The sequence below is a fragment of the Pelodiscus sinensis genome, chromosome 6 (assembly GCF_049634645.1).
Source record: "Pelodiscus sinensis isolate JC-2024 chromosome 6, ASM4963464v1, whole genome shotgun sequence".
Classification (NCBI taxonomy): Eukaryota; Metazoa; Chordata; order Testudines; family Trionychidae; genus Pelodiscus; species Pelodiscus sinensis.
In genome coordinates, this window is record NC_134716.1 from 51,602,283 (window position 1) to 51,622,335 (window position 20,053).

General features: G+C 42.1%; 1 long non-coding RNA gene across 1 annotated transcript in view; it reads right to left on the reverse strand.

Annotated features, from left to right (window-relative positions):
- Positions 1–19,707, reverse strand: part of LOC142829866 (uncharacterized) — a 167,962-nt gene extending 148,255 nt beyond the window's left edge. Inside the window, exon 1 of the long non-coding RNA XR_012904745.1 lies at positions 18,923–19,707. This is a non-coding gene — a long non-coding RNA (uncharacterized LOC142829866). The remainder of the gene's footprint in view (positions 1–18,922) is intronic.
- Between the last annotated feature and the right edge of the window lie 346 nt (positions 19,708–20,053).

Consider the following 20,053-nt stretch of genomic DNA (forward strand, 5'->3'; position numbering starts at 1 on the left):
ACTGAAGGACTGACCGTGAATGCACTTCTTAAAGCTAGCTTTTTCTCCTTTCAGAAGTTTGGTATTGCTAGTATTGTTACAGGTCCTTAGCCCACCTGTAACATACTGGGAGCTGACACACAATAGTACATTTAATGATATGCAAATGTTCACACCACTATATTCTATAGTCTAATCTGCAGAATTTACCTTTCACTTCCCTGTATTCTTAATTACCAGAAAACACTGATGGAAAACACACTAATATTCCAGCACCGTGTAGAGTGGTGGGACAACTCATTTAAAACAATCATTTCAGTATGATTTTCTCTCAAGAATTAGTGTTTACATATATTTAGGTAACAGAAAACAGACAGAGAAGAGCCTGTCCCTGACCTGGGGGCCTCCTAAGAGTTGCAGCTATCAAGCAAAACCTTCCCAAAGGCATTTTCACCCCCCTCTGACTTCTGAACAGCTTTTGACAATGCAAGGAGAGATAGATACTGAGCTGAAATTAACCTCTTGCATACTAAGTATTGCCCCTGTTCTATATCACATACTCCATATTCTGTCTCTTCCACTCTGTTGTGCTGACCCAGTCAGGAAGGGGCTGCTAGACTATGGACACATTACATGGAGAGCCTTTGACAGGCCAAGTGAGGATTACTGACAGATTTGGTAGGAATAGATGTGTGGGGGACAGGGTGAGTGGAGGAAGAATTAGCCATTGTGTGTGGGGAGGGGGAGAGGGGAGGAGTAATTATCCTAGGGATAAGCAATAATTTTTGATGGGGAGGGGGTGCATTCCAAGAATTTGGAAAGTGATCAAAGGCCACACTATTCCATGATATTAATGGCAGAGATGCAGGGTCTGGGATGGAGGTTCAGTGCAGAAGGAAGTTTGGGGTAAGATATTGGAGTGCAGGAGGGGCTGTGGGTTCTAGGAGGGAGTTTGTGTGAAGGAAGAGGTTGTGACCTTGGGCAGGGAACTGCGGTATAGGAGGAGGAGCAGGGGTTTGGGTTGTGACTGAGGACAGGGAATTGGGGCATATAAGGGAGGACAGAGGGTATTTGGGTAGGGAGACAGGAGTGGGGGGGCAGAGGACTGGGGAAGGGAGAGGTTGGAGTGCCACCAGACGTAAGTTCTGACCAGGAGATGTTTACTGGATGACTCCCAGCCTTCCGCTCAGAGCAGCCAGTTGCGGGACCATTTGCGTTTATGAACAGCTGCAAGCCAGAGGGCAAGGGGGGGGGAGGAGTACTTTGCACGCTGCCCGTTCTTCCACTAGTCAGCTCCCATTGGGCAGAAACCAGCCAATGGATGCTGCAAGATTGTGCTGGGGGCAAAGGCAGCACATGAAGCCCCTTTCATCCCTGCCTTATCCTGGCTTTGCAGCTGTTCAGACAAACAGGGCCCTGCTGCTGGATTTTCTGAGCAGCATGTGGAGGGCAGAGCAGTCAGGGAGCCTGACAGGCTCCTACAGGCCAGACCCAGCAGCTTGGCAGACTGGATTCAGCCCACAGGCTGGATTCAGGCCAAATTTTGCTGGTCCTGAAATAGCTCCAGCAGCTCCAAAGAGACAGCAAAATAAAGAAGATTGCAAGGCCACTCCTTGCAAACCATGTGAACCTAACTGCAAGTGTCTGGTTTGGGTATGGTAGAATATTAAAACAACCTGACATGCTTGGGCTCAGGCCCGATTCAAGTCGACTGCAGTCTGATTGGGTTTGTGTTAGGTTTTGGCTTTAATTAGGCTCAAGCAAATTTCATGCTCAAGAATGTTATATGAATCCTCTGGAGCATACATTCCAACCAGTTATGGATTTAGATGGGTCCATCACTTTTGCAAGTGGCTCCTTCTGATGCAGCCTCAAAAAAAAAAAAAATCAGACAAGTGCCAGTGCTGAGAATCCATGTACCAAATATAAATCTTTGAAAAGCTGAGAAGAGGGGAACACCTATATCATGAGTATTTCTGGCTGCCAGCAAGCCAGATTGTATTTCAGCAAGACTTCAGTGAAAACATACAAATTCCATCTGTGATTATGAAAGGATGTGGAATAGGAAAATATGCATTTTGAGATTCTTTGGGAAGGCAACCACATAAAGTACTACACCAATGGGAAAATGGAATTACTATTAGAAATCACACAGCCAGAAATGCATACAGGGCACTTGACCTGAACATTGTAACACCAGCAGAAGGTGTATAAAAGTCAGGGTGTCTGATACATTGGAATACATACTTTTACCAAACTTCACCGTGCTCTGAATCACTATAGATGTGCAATAATGAGCACAACAGAGAAATCACTTTGTTTTCAGAAGATCAGTCATCCAGGGAAAATGGCCTCTTTTCTCCAACTGTCAGGGTCTAGACCAGGGTTACTCAACTTTGGAAGCCCTGGGGGCCACAATGATAAGTTGCATCCCTTGGCATGTGCTGTGAGTAAGTGTTGTTGCATATACATGGAAATAGGTTCTTTCACACTGACAGGCATGAAGACAAAGATTAAGGCAGGATTACACACCACACAGGCCCCATTTAAGTCAGTTCTACTAATATTAATAAAATGCAATATTTAGCCAATTTCCACTCATATGACAGCACTTTTAATGAGGAATGACAGTCCAGGAATTTAACAACTAAACCACGTAACAGACCATTATATTGACTCGCCGTTGTGGAGCATGTTGCCAGTGGAGGCCATGTTCACAGGATCCCACCTGCAAGCTGCATGTTGAGCCCTGTCTGAACCCAAACCACGCTGCAGGTGCAAACGAATGGGCTGAAGGCCACATGTGGCCCTTGGTCCGTGTTTGAGTAGCCCTGGTCTAGAGCATCTAATGGCATTCAGGCAGTTGAAAGCCCTGAACTGGAATCCTATTGCACAATAGACATTTTAAATCACAGTAATCAGACTGAGCACTATACAGAAAAACACACATCTATGTTAGTAGTCTACACAAAGACATCTTGCGGGGAATCAAATCTACCTCATAGTTTTCCCCTCATGAACAGAAATCAGTGTTCTTTCTTATTGCTCCACTGAGTCAGACTGATGCCATCAGCCTAAGCCTATTCTAACATTTAAGGAAAAAGACAAGCAATTTGAGCCTGAGACAATAAACAAAAAAAAAAAAAAAAAAAAAAACCCCACACATATACCATGGAAACTATTATAAGCTTCTCTGTCCCATCTATGGTCCATACTTTTAGTATTAAATATATTTAATTCATAATGCTTTATTACTGTTAGTATGCCACATTTGTTTTTTGAATAGCCACTCCCAGCCTGTCTCTCTCACCTTTCCTTCCAAACTCTTTCTTTTAATATTTAGATTTACATTGCCTGCTCCCCCTCTCCCATTCTTGTGTTTTATATGATATTTTTGCTTAAAAATTTTCTCCAAAGTCAGAGGCTTTGAAAGTGGGAAAATGGTGGTAGTATACTATAAACAGTAAATCTGTATTATTAAATCCCATATTACATATTTGCTGATCTTGGCAAACTACTGGTGGTTTGGTCATTTCAGCAAGAAGATTGTCTTCTATTCACATCTAAACTTTTAACCACTCATTTGAATTGAGGTATCCATATTACTACATCAACCAGTTACGGCTTTTATAAGAAGTTCCACAAATGCTATTCTGAACACAGTAAGCTTCATTAGCTGGTTGTTCATTATCAGATTAATGGTATCCTCGGTAGAGATTTTGCTGCCAGAGGTATTCTCCAATATATTTGTTTAAAGCTTCCCTAAATACACCTTTGCAGTACATATGAACATTATGGGCTGTTCAAAGCATTATTTGTTGGTTGTCCATGGGCCAATGCTATTACATTGAAGTAAAAATCCTCTAGTAGGTTATTGGATTCAATAGCTGAGTGGCCCTGTACAAAAAAGGTTTCCCTGTCCAAACTTTATTAATGTTAGGAAGTCTATAATCCATAAACATTGTAAATGAAAAGCGAATTGTGACTTTAGCTTTCAGGGTCCTTTATTGTCCTGCATTTTGCTTTACTATTAGCTCATTCAAAAAAAAAAAAAAAAAAAAAAAAAAACAGCACTCAAAGAAGGCCCCTTGTACAAAAGGACAAGCTAGGTCCCATGTACAAAATCTAATACAAAATCTGAAGTGGGCATGCAGAGCAGAGGTATAAAAATGGCTAGTTGTATTAAGCCCCTGGAAATAATTATTCACCACAGTTTTAACAAGCAATTTGGGATTATTATTAGTTCATTGTTGGCAATATACTTAGGCTCTGTACTTGAGCTGGCTTCATATTTTGTGAGTAAAGGAAGAGGTACACACACATTTCTTGTGCTATGGCTGGGCAGACAGACAAGAAATCAGAGCTTTCCAAGAGGAAATGTAAAGAGCTAGCCTGGACTAAAATTAAACAGGTTTATTTTTCATTCAGAGCTTGGTAATTACCAAGTGAGGAATAGGTTTTTGGAACTTGAAAATGAGATCTATTAAACTTACATGTGCCATAAAACCAACATAATTTGGATGGCATCAGGGGAAAAAAAAAGCTGCACTTTTGCTCTTCTGTCCCTAATCAGCCCAGATATATACCATAACTTTGACAGATGTTGGAAGGTGGCGAGAAAATATACAGAAGTTTTTTGGCTAGAAATAGTCTAAGAGCTTCTTTCTGGTATAACACAGACCCCTTGAGGTGATGATGTTTCCTTCAAATATACAACTCTTAAAACTGTTTATGCCACTGTAGCTGCTCTTTGATAGCTCTTGTATATATTATGTGAGGAAATTCTGCTTCTTAATGCCCATCCATCTTTTAGTTTAATTTCACATCACCTCTTTACATGCAACTCCTCTCCATTATTTTTACAGCCTCATTTCTTTTCCTTACAAAGCCATGTATCCTGCCTTGAGTTTCCCTTTCAATCTCTTCCTAACTTCTCTAAATTTTTTATTGTTTTTGACTGAAAGCCTTTCTGTCCTCCTTATAAGCCATGGGAGATATCAGAAGGTGGATGTGCAGGAGAAAAGGGCACAGCAAAGAAAGTCAAAGAAGGAGTAGAAAGCATTCTTACAGATTTTAGAAACAAAGAAGGATATTGAACATTAGTTGGAGAAACAAGCTGTATCCAGAAAAGGATTTTTTTGGAAACAGGGACGGACATGAGTTCTGAAAGGCAGAGGGAAAGGAGTCAAAGAATAGAGTGTAGTAAAAGATGACACAGAGGATGAGAGAAGGAGAGCAGGAGTCTAGGATGTAGGAAAAGATGGATTGAAATGTCAGGATAAAGTATTCCATGCAGGCTGGAGAAGGAAAGACTGACTCTAAAATTGGAATGGGGCGAGGTGCAGGGGTGGAAGGAGGTTGTTCTGGGGTTCATGCTAAATCCAGTTTGTCTTACATTATTTAATTCCCTGGGGATTGTTGTAGCATAGTCACCATCAGTCCTAGATCAAACCACTTCCATGGGAGCATGGCTGGAATAATGCTATGCTCTGGTCTTACTTCAATTTCTGGAACGGCCCTTGGCTGGTGAGCAAATCTGAAGCAGCTTTTTCCTATATATAAAATCTAGTTCCCTCCAAGTAGTAATACCTGGCATTTTGCAAACTACACAAAGTTTGAGGAAAGACATTATTAAGAATATAGAACATCTGAAAGGGACTTTAAATTCCCAGAAATAACAGTTTTAAAAATCACCTGCAAATGAAGTGCCTGTAGTGGAATTGGTAGATACTTTTAAAAAAGGACAATTGCAAACAGTCTCAAACAGTTAGCCAAAGGTGCGGAAAGGAATTACCCAAGAGGACATAATTTGATTTCTGCAGTAAAAATGCAAACAGGAAGAGAAATGATGTAATATTCTATAAGGAAGATAAACAGGCCCAAATGCAGGGGTGTGTGAAGGATGCAGGGCTGGGCCTTGCTCTTGGGTGAGGAAGGGGAAAAAAAAATAATCAGCTCCAACTTCCCCCCAGCTGGCTGGAACATGGAGGCTCGAGCATTGCACCACTTCTAACTTCCTCCAGCCAGCTGTAGCACAATTACTTGAGGGACCATGGTGGGGAGAACATTCGCATCCTCGTGGTCCACATTTACGAAAAAAGCACACACCCTCCAAAGAAATTCCAGCATACAGACCTGATAAATACTTGCAATAAAGCACCCACCTCCTTAGGACTGATAGAAGAGAACAAGAGCTAAAATAATTAGCAGCTTAGAAGGGAGCAAATGACAGCATGTAGAAGTCGGCAACAAAATAACCAGCTAAGAATTCTGTCATGTTTAGAGACAACAGAAGGACATGCTGGTAAAAAGCAATACCTAATTAAAAGAGAGCTCACTAATTCATCAGTGATCAGGAATACTGAAACAAAATACAGGACTATGTAGCACTTTAAAGACTAACAAGATGGTTTATTAGATGATGAGCTTTCGTGGGCCAGACCCACTTCCTCAGATCAAATAATGGAAGAAAATAGTCACAACCATATATACCAAAGGATACAATTTTAAAAAAATGAACACACATGAAAAGGACAAATCACATTACAGGAATACTGAGTCTGTGTTAAGAAATTTAAAAACTCTCTCCATTCATACCACTTAATCACCAACTAGAAATGTTATGAATCCTAATGTAGACAGGCCTCACACATCTGCAAACATTTTAAGCATCATGTTGATTAGACCTGTTCTGAACGAAGTTAGAGGACCCTAGTGCTCCCAACATTGCTAACTCTGTTTCAGTTGAACTAATTCTGTTTCAGTTGAACTAGAGTCAGCAACAAATGGAGATTGTTAGAAGGTGCCCGATGGTATAGCCAAAGCCTAGTAATACATTGAGCTGGGGTAAAAATCGGAGGTTTCCATAATCAAAGTTGGTGTTTTGGGGGGGGGGGGGGGGGGCGCACAGGGGGTGTCACTATAGTATTGTATTTACAAACTAAAAATTGCAGATTGCTGTGACAACTTCAAGTATATCTTCAAGCACAGCTAGAAGATATCACCACATTATTACATTACCTACCGATTCAACATATGGACTAGAATTGGCACATCATTAGTCTGAATGTGTATTAAATAAGATTACTTGAAATAAGATGTTGGTGGTACCTTTTCCCAGATGTTAGAATCAATGTGAAGCTCAGTTTTTAAGAGTTACTCAAGGAAATGTAACCTCTTGTCCTACAAAAAAAAAAAAAAAAAAAAAAAAGAAAGAAAGAAAGAGCTTCATTGTGTTATTTTCATGGGACTTCATCCATAGGGCTATGTCTACACAGCAGGGCTATTTCGGTATTCCAGAAGTATCCTGAAATAGCAATTCCACATCTTTAAATGCACCTGTTATTTAGAAATAGAGGGCACACTATTCCATTGTCCCTGTAATCCGTTAAGGGATTTGTAGGAATAGCACTTTATTTTGATATTTGCCACTGTGTAGACAGCACCAAATGACAAAATAAGTTACTTCAAAATAGCATCAAAAGAAAATACACAATTTGTGCAGCTCAAATTGGGTATCTTTTTTCAAGTTACGGTGCAGTGTAGATGCATCCTATGAGTCCAGTTCCTGGAGTGGAGCCCCCATTAAGGATATCCTAGAACTCCTTCTCGTTAGACCTGCTATTGATATTAACTGGGTTCTTCGCCAAACATACAACATGGGCAAAAATCATCAACAATTATCAAGCTTGTAGTACAGTTATTGAGTAACCTCCAGTCTGAAGTCAAGGTGCAATGAGAGGGGAGAACTTCCTATTTTCCAACATCATTTATGTGTGTTGAATGATGGTGTTTGAGAGGATATGGAAAATACTGATGAAAGAGAAGCTGACTTATGGGCTTAAGAAAAGGAACAGGAAACTCTCCTCTTGTGTGGCTTCCATTATATAGGTATGCCTGTCTTGTGTGAGGTAGCTGATCCATTACATAGGCATGCCTGTCTTGTGTGAGGTAGCTGATCATCTTCTAAAATGGACAACGTGTAAATGAGACATTTCTTGGTAGAATACATATGAATGGGAAAACAAGTGCAATCGTAAATCAGACCTAATAGATATGCACCTTTTATTTCAAGAAGCAGTTCAGAGAAGGAAGATACTTCGGGTACGTCTAGACTACCGCGTTTTGTCGACGGAAGTTTTGTCGACAGATACTGTCGACAAAACTTCCGTCGACAAAGAGCATCCAGACACATTGAGTTCTGTCGACATAGCAAGCTGCTTTGTCGACAGAACTCCATAGTCTGGACGCAGTGTTACAGGCAATAACACCTTCTGTCGACAGAACTCTGTCGACAGAAGGTGTTATGCCTCGTAAAATGAGGTATACCAGCGTCGACAAAACTGCTGAGTTCTGTCGACGTTATGTTGACAGAACTCAGCGGTAGTTTAGACGCTGGTATAGTTTTGTCGACAAAAGTCCACTTTTGTCGACAAAACTAGGTAGTCTAGACACACCCTTCATGAGTAGCTGAAGGACTCAGTGTAGGTTTGTGTGCAGATGTGATATAGGTAATATTCATTTCTTCTACTATAAAACTCTATAGGCCACAAGCAGCTCTGGAGTATTCAGGCACAACTCCACTGAAGTCACTCGACTTGGGTTAATTTACAGCAAGCCTGGATTTGACATGCTTTGTTTGGCACTACACTGTCAAAGCTGTAACAATAATTGGATAACAATGACTGCTCATCGACAGGATGCATTCAAAGAAATAGGAAGTAACCTTTGTACAGCTAAAATGATCGATGGTGTAGATTAAAAAAACATGCACATTGAGGCTACGTCTACACTGTAGCCTTGTGGAAAAGCTTGTGCAAATGAAGTTCGGGGTGGAATATCACTGCTTCATTTGCATAATTAATGAACAGCCATCTTTGCGCAAGAGGCTTTTGCACAAAAAAGAGTAGTGTAGACCACTCCTGTTTGCACAAAAAACACGTCGTGCAAGAGCTGTTCTTCCTCATTTTTTGAGAGATCTAAAAAGGAATGCAAAACTGTCCTGCTGGTCCCCCTAGTGGAAAACTACTACATAGATCTCAGATGAATTCAGATGGCAGCACAGGTATTATTCCTCCAAAACTTCCATTCTATTGTGCCCTTTTAAAGACTATCCAGTTGCCTAATACAAACCGGCTACGTCTACACTGGCCCCTTTTCCGGAAGGGGCATGTAAATTTCAGCAGTCGTCGTAGGGAAATCCGCGGGGGATTTAAATATCCCCCGCGGCATTTAAATAAAAATGTCCGCCGCTTTTTTCCGGCTTTTAAAAAAGCCGGAAAAGAGCGTCTAGACTGGCCCCGATCCTCCGGAAAAAGTGCCCTTTTCCGGAGGCTCTTATTCCTACTTCAAAGTAAGAATAAGAGCCTCCGGAAAAGGGCACTTTTTCCGGAGGATCGGGGCCAGTCTAGACGCTCTTTTCCGGCTTTTTTAAAAGCCAGAAAAAAGCGGCGGACATTTTTATTTAAATGCCGCGGGGGATATTTAAATCCCCCGCGGATTTCCCTACGATGACTGCTGAAATTTACATGCCCCTTCCGGAAAAGGGGCCAGTGTAGACGTAGCCACCCAGTCTCTGAGCTGATACTGACACTCCCATTTAACTGCAGCACCAGGGCTGGATTACCTAATAGGCAGACTAAGCATGTGCTTAGGGCACTAGCAAAGCAGGGGCACTAACAAAAATGAAATTTTATGTATAGTATTGTTTTTATTTTGAATTACATATGGGGGGCACCATAATCTTTTCAGTGCTTGGGGCCTCTAAAGGTCTTAATTTGGCCCTTTGCAGCACAGTGTTATGCAAATGTTAAATCAGATGCTAGCAGTGAATCAGGGAAACTTTAATTTACTTACTATGTTCCATCACCTTTACAACAGTTTAGATACTGCAGAAGTGCCAATCAATTTGTATAATCCCAGGGCCTTTTACCATGTGCTCCCCACTCACCTGCCCACCCAAGGTGATTTCGATCACAGTTAAGCTAGCAATTACCTGCATCAGTTTATGCGTGTATGAAAGCATGTGATGCTTCCATATGCAGTTTGGATCTAAATATGGAATCTTCTTCTCAATCCAAGTAAAAAAAGGTAAATCTATGAACTTCAGTGATCAGCTAACATGCTTTGCTTGAATCTGGTCATTAAGCATCTACCAGTTTGTGTCCAGTTCTAAAAACCACCAACTTAGTGTTTTACTAAGTGGAGACTTGTGGGGAAGGAGAGACAGAGGGGAAAGAGAAATATCTGAAAGAATAACTAAATGCAGCATATATACTGTAGACAAGGCGCCCACTTGTGGCAATCCATGGTATTCTAATCTCATAGCCAGACTTAAAAAGGTAGTGTTGGTTTATTTTCCAGTCTCACTGAATCACTCTTGAGAAGGAATGAAATTCAGGCGCTCAGAAAATGAATATTTACATTTTTAAGTTAGTCCTGTGGGCTCAAAAAGTAGTTTGTGAAATTCACCAGTCCTAAACAAACAGAATTCGATTTTATACATCTGAAAGATGCTTTTCTTTCTTAATCTATCAACAGCAAAAACCACTCCCAGATGATCCTCTTTTCTCTCATACCTCTAAGTAGTCTTCCCCTTGAATTCTTGAAATGATCTAAGAGCTAGATCATGGTTTCTTGCTTCTGTGCTGCCCTTGATGAAAAGGATGTGCTGAGGTGCATCACTTTAATGGCAGTTTGTGCATTTGAGTGAGGTTCCATGGGTTTGATTCATCACCCATTACGCTGGTAGCATAAAGAGACTGCAGAGTTGGAAGAATGCTGGGGAAGTCCCATGGCATAGAAAGATCCTCTGCCTGGTATCAAGCCAGTATAATGGCTTCATGCCCACCCTCCACAAGTAGGGGGTTTAGCTATTTCTGACCCTTGGGGCCATAGGCAGCTAGGCATAAGTGAGGACAGCCTAGCTAGTCTAAGGCTGCCCCAAGGGCCCAAAATTGCCCCTTGCTTATTTCAGAGCCGTGGAGATGCAAAGCCCTGGGGAAGTTGATGGTTGTTGCCCGGCTTGCTCTGGGGCTGCATGGCAGCCTGGCTCCAGTTTTGGCACACAGCTGGAGGGAAGGGGAAAGCAGCAGGGAGGGGGAAGCAGAGCAAAAGTCATTAAGCTAAATCACTTATTCCGTGCTGAGCAATGTTCAGCCAGACTTCAAGATTTATTCCAGCTCAACAGTAACACCCATTTATAGGGTGCACTATCATTTCCTACTGCACTGTCACATCTTTGCTGCCCAGTATGGCTGGAGGTATGAGTGTCCCATTTCTACCTGAAAGTCCAGTGCTGCTCTTGATACGAGAGTCCCCAGCTCCTTGAATCACCAGGAAAGAAGTGACAGCTTATACCTGTCTTTGTGCCAGGTCTTATGTTGTGTACTCACATAGGTCCTGGCTTCTTCTAGACCTTGTTGTACAACCAAGTCACATGGATTTTTTTATTAAAGTGATCAAGAAAATTCTCTGTATTTGATTTGTCAGAGACTTTAACAAATTTTACCATCTACTTCATAGAATCATAGGGCTGGAAGAGACCTCAGGAGGTCACTGAATTTAGCTCTCTGCCCAAAGCAGGACCAACCCCAACTAAATCATCCCAGCCAGGGCTTTGTCAAGCTGAGACTTAAAAACCTCTAGGGATGGAGATTCTACCAACTCCTTAAGTAACCCATTCCAGTACTTCCAGTTGGTTTTGGCACAACAGTCTCAATTATTCTGAGTGAAGCAAATATATTATTCCTAGTTCATATCAGTATTGTAATGTAAGGGAAAGAATATATTAAGATGGATGGATTGAATATTAACTTGTAACTTATGTAAAAAACAGAGAGGGATGCTAGTTCTGGTCCAATTTCAAATCAAATTATTCCTAGACCTGGCAGGGAACCATCTATAACCTTAAAACTGGAAGACATTGCCCCCAGAGGAACTTTTATGCTGTATTTTGCAAGTACTGAGAAGCAATTTACCCTCTAGCAAAGAGAAGAGTTGCACTCAGTTGTGGCATGGTGAATCACAACATGGCATCAGTTTTAAATACAACAGAACAGCAGCAGTTAATGAGATGAAGCACAGAAAATACCTTGGAAAAGTAGCTTCTTGATCTACTATTGGAAATCTACAGAGACATTTTGCTGTAATAATAATGCTTAACAGTTCCCTACTTGCACACTCACCCCCCCCCCCCCAATTTTTGATGTATATGCCCAATTAATATTGGTAGGGTAACAGTTTCCCCAGTTTTCACCAGCAGACATGGGAATACTGTACTTCAATTTCCTCTTTATTGCACATAACAGCAACCAGCTAAACTGTGCACAGATAAAAACAAAGCACTGGCTCTGTAAAAATGATTAATTTCACAACATAAAAACAAAGAATGACCTTTGCCTGGCTCTTTAGAACAGGCAGAAACAGACAAAGCACTCACTTCTATTCCTTCTGCAGCCTTTTAGATTCATAATTACCAATATATTCAGCTCTATTATTGGTACCATTGATGCATCTGTAGTAAACAAAGCTTAGATCAATTCAAGAGTTGATTTCCTATTGTGTCATCCACGCTTATTTTGAGCCCTGTCTCAAGTGAAGCTGGCACTGTTGCTACTAATCAATGGGAATTACAAACCTGAAAAATTCTTGTACAGACACAGCTCTAAGACCTAATCCAGATTTCACTCAGGTATTGTCTACACAGGGAGGTTTTCCCTTCCATCTCCCCATACTTTCAGAATTTTTTTTTCAGATTAAAATTTTATCAGTGAGAATCAGAACTAACTAAATGACATCACCAGAAACAGTTTCTATATCTGATACTTTGTATCAATATTAACAGTTAAAAATGACCTTGATGGAGTTATTGTAGCAGCCCAAAGGCCCATCAAACAGGCCACCTTCTTCAAGTAGCTCCAAATTATAGGCCACATCAGTTGCTGTATTTATGGAATAAGTTTGACACCTCCTCCAGAGGTGACATTTTTATTCCTGTGGAAGGATTCCAGTTTCCAAACAGAGACAATGACCAAGATTTTCAGACATGATCAGTGATTTGAGGCACCTGATTTTCATAGGGCAAGTGTATAGCACTTCCTGAAAAGTTGAACCCATTTAAGGTACCTCAAGTTGGAGAACTCCTTCCTGTCACCTCCTTCCCCTCCTCCCCCAAAAAGGGAAAGAACAAGAAAAAACTTCACTATAGGCTGGACTTCCCTGGTCCAGCACCCTTGAGACCTGACCACTCTTGGACAAGGGAATTTGCTCAACCAGGAGAGGTCTGGAAGGGGCAGGAGAGGTGCCAGCCTTCCCACTGTGCTCCTCTCCCCATCCATCAGGCACTGCTGCCCCGGTCCCTTTGCTGCAGCAACCCCGAGGGCTCCTGCAACCCTGCCAGATTTGCTGCCCTGTGAGTCCTAGGAGCTCTGACAGCTTCCCTCCCCTGTGGGCTGCAGACTCTGGTGCCCTGTGGGCCCCACTGCCCTGCTGGTCCCACTCCCAGCTACCGGCAACCTCTGCCACTGGGACTCTCTACTCCAGCAACATCCATGGTTCTGCTGGACTGCAAATGTTCCCAGACCAGACAGTCCCAGACCACAGAGGTTCAACCTGTATATTTGTCATTTGTGTACGATTTACATTGGCAGATAAGTCTGATTCTCCACGCCTATGTAAAACCAAGTGATTGTTATGCAGTATTTACCATTTAGATTAGTCTTAAAGCATTGTTTTAAACAAGCCCTTTAAAAATATTGATTTCCACCCTAACCCCATATGTAAGACACCCTGCTATCTTATTAGCCATTTTCAGAGAGTCTACAATATGCTGAAGTCCTGGTGACAATGCATTATTTCATCTCATTGTGTCTTCATTTTTCTTATTATAGCTTGTGTCACCAGTACCCCCTACAACTTCTGGGGAAAGTGTTTAGTGCAACCACAATTCAGAATAAGCTAATAGTCACAGTCATCAAAAGTGCTGGACATCGACTCTAGAACCTCACTGGGACAACTGACCCAGTGACAGTACCAGTGGGAATTTTTTCCCCATAAAATTACTTAATGGAGACATGATTTGAAACATGGTGCCCATAAGGTCAACAATTGTAACTGAGCTCCAGTTTACTGTTTCTTCACTTGTTCAGCTTGTTGAAGGTATGGTGAGTGAAGTAGTATATTTTATTGGACCAAATTCTGTTGGAGAGAGAAAGAAGCTTTTGAGACACATAGGGTGATGGCCAAATAAGAGAGAATACCTCACCTTCCTTTTCTCTCTAATATCCCGGGACTGACATGGCAACAGCTACTTTGTATTTAAGTTGAAGGTAACTTTCATTGCCTCTGCTCCTTGGAGGATTTGTCCTGCACGATCATATGTGGATACGACCATTTTGAAATTGAAATAAGGAGTAAGGACTCTTCAAAAAATCCCTGTCATGACCATGGGGATTAGCCAGAAGCCCGGGGACTAAGGTGTTAGCCTGCTACCTGGTTAGGTACAGTTAACTCCTTAGTCCCCAAGCTGCTGGCTAACCCTCTCATGGTCATGACACTCTTTATAGAACGTGGTTTACAAGGACAGTGTTATATTTCAAAATAATGGGTTTGAGCAAAGGATATGGAATAGCTATTTCGGGATACTACAAGTATCCCGAAATAGCTCCACAGTGTAGATGTAGCCAGAGAGGGGAGAACTGAAAGGGAAGGAAGAATAAAGAATTTCACAGTTTCAGACAAGGAAAGCATCATGAGATATAGAAATCCCAATGATAAAATGGAGAAGCCATATAATTTGTAATAAGTTGTGTGCGGGTCTTATTTCTAACTGTTCCCCACATGCCCTCTCACTCTAGTTACCACACTAAATTCATTTGCCTGTGCATCAGGAGAGATATAGAGAAAGGAACACTGACATTAGCAACTTCTAAAAATAGCTGTAAAAATAAAGTAGTTGTGTATCTGTCAAAATCATTTCAATGACATAGATGGGGGGGAAGACATGGATCAGCAACCATAGATCATGTTTCTTCACAGATCTGGGCAGTTCTCTAATCTTATTTGAAGCTTTTCTCCTGTATTTTTTTTTTAAATCCTATGATTACTCTAACAACAAAAAATCCATTCTTATACTATAAATAGCAGTATAATGCTTATTATACAATACAGGTCCCTTAATTGCAAGTTATTTAAAATACCATTACATGACTGAAAACTTAAAAGTTTATAGACAGAAAAATTCTTGGATGTCAAACTGTCTGATAAAAAAATGGATATCGTATGTATTAAACATCAATTGCAAATTTGCAGCTCTTTGATGCAACTGAATGCAGTTGAAATTTGGTTATTGATTCTCAGTTTCCCTGTTGTTAATTTGGAGTAACACTTTTGATGTCAGCAGCATCATAAGGCTGCTAACCCAGTGTGAGATGAGAACCAGATCTTTACAAAGTATCAAATTCATAAACATACTCTTTTTAGGTGGCTAAGATAAATGACTGGCATAAAAATAGGTAGTGCACTCTCTGATTAAAACTGGAAGTAAATCCAATCAAAATGGATATGATTTTTATGTATTTATTATACCATTTACAGGGCCCAATTCTATTTTGCCACTCCCGCAGCATTGTGTAGGAGAAGGGATAGGTAGCATAGAGCCAACATAGTTAACTCTGCACCTATTGCTCCCCATCCAGGATGCATAACAAGCCAGGAACATGTGGCACAATGGCCGAAGTGCCTTGCATTCCAGTTTTTTGGAGCAGAAGAAAACATTATGGGAGTGTTTCAAATTACATATTTTATAGCTCCAGAAAGCTACTCAGATTTATATTGAGGGTGAAAATGATCTCCAGAATTGGACACAAAACCACCTTTTCCATGGCCTTCCCTTTCTGTTCTCTGTAGCTCACTGGAACCTGTCATATGACTCATCTTTTTGTAACGTTTTCTTTCTGTAACTGGGCAGTCTAAAACAAGAGAGCTTTCTACCACCCTCAGAACATAATACATAAGCAGAGAACAACATACCAAGTAAATAACGTCAGTTTTATATTCACAGCACTTGATATTAATGATGGTAGATACACATTGTGGGGGAGAATATTTTAATGGACCAACTAGACAATTAAAAAATTTTAATTGTGATTAATCACGTGCACTGCTCCCTTTGAAACGCTGCGGCAGCCTTTCCAAGGGGCAGAACTGCAGAAGCCCGGGATCAGCTGGCATCCCCAGCTGACCCCGGTTCAGTGCAATGCTGCCTCTTGGAAAGGCCATCCCAGTGTTTCCAAGGGATAGCACTACAGAAGCCCGGGGTCAGTTGGAATCCTCAGCTGACCCCGGCTCCAGGCAGCGCTGCCCCTTTGAAGCACCTCAGTGGCACTTCAAAGGGGCAGCAGAAGGCAGAGCCCAGGATTAGATGGGTACTCCATCTGATCCCAGGCACCTAATGTGCTGCCCCTTTGAAGCACCAAAACAGTGCTTCAAAGGGGCAGCGCGGCATTAACATCTGCGATTAACACGTTTAAAAAAATTAACGTGTTATTCCTTCCCTGTGTTAATCACAAGCATGAATGCACATACACTGACAGCCCTAGAACCAATTTTTGGGGGGATTGACATGGCTACAACTACAGTGCGTACAGCAATTATATTAAGTTTAACAAGAATTTAAGCCACTATAGATGAAGTTAGTAAGTGCTAACAAAATATCACTGAAACTAAAACCCATTATATAGATATATGCCTTTTCCTTAGTTGAGGCACTGATGACTAGGTAATATGCATTAGCATGCAGATTAGGGCAACATGAAGGTTGAAAAATTAAGAACTCAAAATTCAGAAAGCTTCCAAAGTTAAGGTTTCTCCCATAGTCATGTTGCTCACCTTTTGGACCGAATCTTTACCCATCTACTGTCACTGTAGAAGGGCTCACCTAACCTATAGCAGAATCCATATGGTCCTACTACATGGTATGGTGAAAGATATGCAGGGAGTGCAGTGATCTCTGAACCACATCTCTCTGCATGCATGTGCCCAAGTAGTAGAGTTTAGGGCACATGTGGGACCACTGATTATGACACAATGCACAAAATGAACTGACCATTTCCCTAATGCAGAGTACAGTTCCGGGACCAGTTTGGAATACTGTAGACTCACAGTTGCAGCAGAGGTCAAGGAACACTTCTACTATTACTACACTGTTCAGAAGCATTGGCTAATCAGTTCAAACTAGGACAAGGAACTAAACTGCAATCTTGGCTCTTGACATTTACTGTGTCCCAAAGTAGAGCCAATGTCATTACTTAACAACTCTGCCTCAACTTCCCCTTCTGTAACACAGGGATGATAATACGGACTTCTCCAGGAGGGAAAAATGATAAGGTAGTGTCTGAAGAGTGCTCTGTGTAGTGTAAACTGTTTTTGTTATGACACACGAAAGGCATAGGATTCACTTAGATTCTGCAAGTCAATATATGAATGCTGCAGAAATGCCACAGAATCTATAAAAATCTGCCGCAGAAATCATTTCTGAAGTGCTCAGAACTCCAAATACACTGATCACAGATGTACAGAGTGAGAAGCAAACAGCTTTATTTTCAAATATGAAAGTAGAATTCACTGTATCAGCATGAGTAAAAGCCTGTTTTGAGCTATAGACTGAATAAGTTTGCTGAGGAAGCCACTAAGAACAAACATAGATCACCAACAAAGGTCTCATTTTTAAACAGATTCGCATGTAAACATATTGACTTTTTTTTTGAATAAGTGTTTCCTTCAAAAGACCAGGATTTTCTTCAGCATGATAAACAAATGTGTTGGTCCCAGTCCAGCTTGTGGAGAGGTACAGAGTTGCCTGTCATGTGACTACATTAACACACAGGCCCTTTCATTTAAAGGAGTCAGTGACCCTATCTGCTTAGAGATGTGTCCGTGAACGAGAAGATAGCAGCAGTTCCTCCTTGAGCATACCTCTGGCCAGGAGCTGATTGAAATGCCCCTGTTCTCCACCATATGTGGTAAGCCAGCCTGACCTATGGTAGCCTGCTGCATCAGAGCACTGTTTGACAGCTGCAGCTGCCTCAGTTTCCTAGCCAGCCATCCATAAAAATAGTACAGTGCCTCTCACAGACCAATTCAAAGGCTCACTGCTGGGCACAGCTTAGACATGTACACAAAGCGCAGGACCACTAGGAAACAGCTCTCAGATGGACAAGCTATAAGTGAGTTCTCCAGAGAGAGGAATAGTGATCACCACCACTCAGGTCCCCATGCCTTTCCGCCCTTGGACCAGAGCCCTCACTCCCCTGGCCACTCACTTGAACATAGCCAGTCTCATGACTCTTTAACTCAACCCACCACACAGTGACTGAGTTCTGTCAGATAGGTCTACACTGCAGTGGGGAGTGAGTCTCCCAGCCTCTGTAAGCAGACTCATACTAGCTTGCCTATACCTAACACACTTAAAATAGCAATGTGGTTGTCATGGTTCCAGCAGTGACTCAGGCTAGCCATCCAGACTCAGACCCAGGGGACTAGGCAGGCTTGAGAGCCCCAGCTATTGCCAAAACTGTAACATCCAGTTATTTTTAGCTCACTAGCTCAAGCCTCTTTGGTACGCTTTTCTTATGCCTGTATATTTATGCTTGCCTCTGGAATTTCCACTACATGTATCTGACGAAGTGGGTCTTTACGCACGAAAGCTTATGCTCCAATAAATCTGTTAGTCTATAAGGTGCTACAGGGCTCTTTGTTGCTTTAGCTCAAGTCTGTCTACCCGGCCTTAGAGACTCACCCCAGCTGCAGTGTAGATATAGCCTTCCAGCTTTGGCTCAGGAGAGACTGCAGTCTAGTCCCTCAAACAATTCCATAGTGTTCCCAGGGAGGGCCTGCAGAACTTCCCATTCTCTGCAACTGCCCTGATTCTCCAGGTAGCTCTCACCTGCTCTGTTCCACTCCTTTCCACTGAGGTGCTGCACGTGCTTCTTTCCTCACACTCCCCTGAGTCTGACTGCTCTCAGACTCTTCTTTCTGTCCCTAATGTGGCCCAGGTGCGGTCTCTTAAGCCCAGCTGGGTGGCAGCTAATTAGTCACAGGTGCACTGTACCCTGCATCAGACAAATGGGTTAATCGCTATGTGACACAAAGGTTGCTTACCTGAAATGAAATACTTCTATCCCTTTCCAAAAGCCTATTCCGATTGCCCCACATAAAGGAAAGCTGGCCTGCCCATATGTTCAGTCAGGGTCCAAAATGTTTGAAAGTGATTTTCCATATTCAGTGATGCCTTTCCCAGTGCCTTTGTATAACAAACCATGGGCTTCTGCAGTGACCCTCCCCAGATTTCCTGTTTGGGAAGCTAAACCACCAAGCAGTATAGTTCTCAATATTACATCTTCCAAGGGCAGTGTGTGACTCCTCCATTTGGGGAGGTTACGTGCTCCTGGACTGTGGCCCTACCCACCCCCCCAGGTTCCAACCCTCAGAAGCCCCACCAATACTCCACTCCCAATCCCTCTCAGTTCTTTTCTCCTACCTGCCAGCTGATCACTCATGCTCCTTTGTGGCCCATCCCCTGGTGCCCCAGCACCACTCACCACTTCTTCCGCCCTCCCACTTACAGCTTGTGCCTTTTCTCCCTCTCCCCCAACTGCTACCTGCCACTTGTGCTGTTCCCTCCCCGCTCCCAGCATTTCCTACCTCTTTGTCCCCTTCCTCACCCACTACCTACCCCTCAGCTTCTTCACCCCCTCTCCACTCTCTGTCCACTCACTATCCACGATAACTCCAAGATCTCTTTCCTGATTTGTCCTAGCCAAATTAGCCCCCATCATACTGTACATATAGTTTGGGTTATTTTTCCCGATGTGCATTACTTTACACTTATCCACGTTAAATTTCATTTGCCATTTTGTTGCCCAATCGTTCAGTTTGGTGAGATCTTTTTGGAGTCCCTCACAGTCTGCTTCTGTCTTGACTATCCTAAACAGTTTGGTATCATCTGCAAACTTTACCACCTCACTGCTTACCCCTTTCTCCAGATCATTTATGAATAAGTTGAGAAGGATTGGTC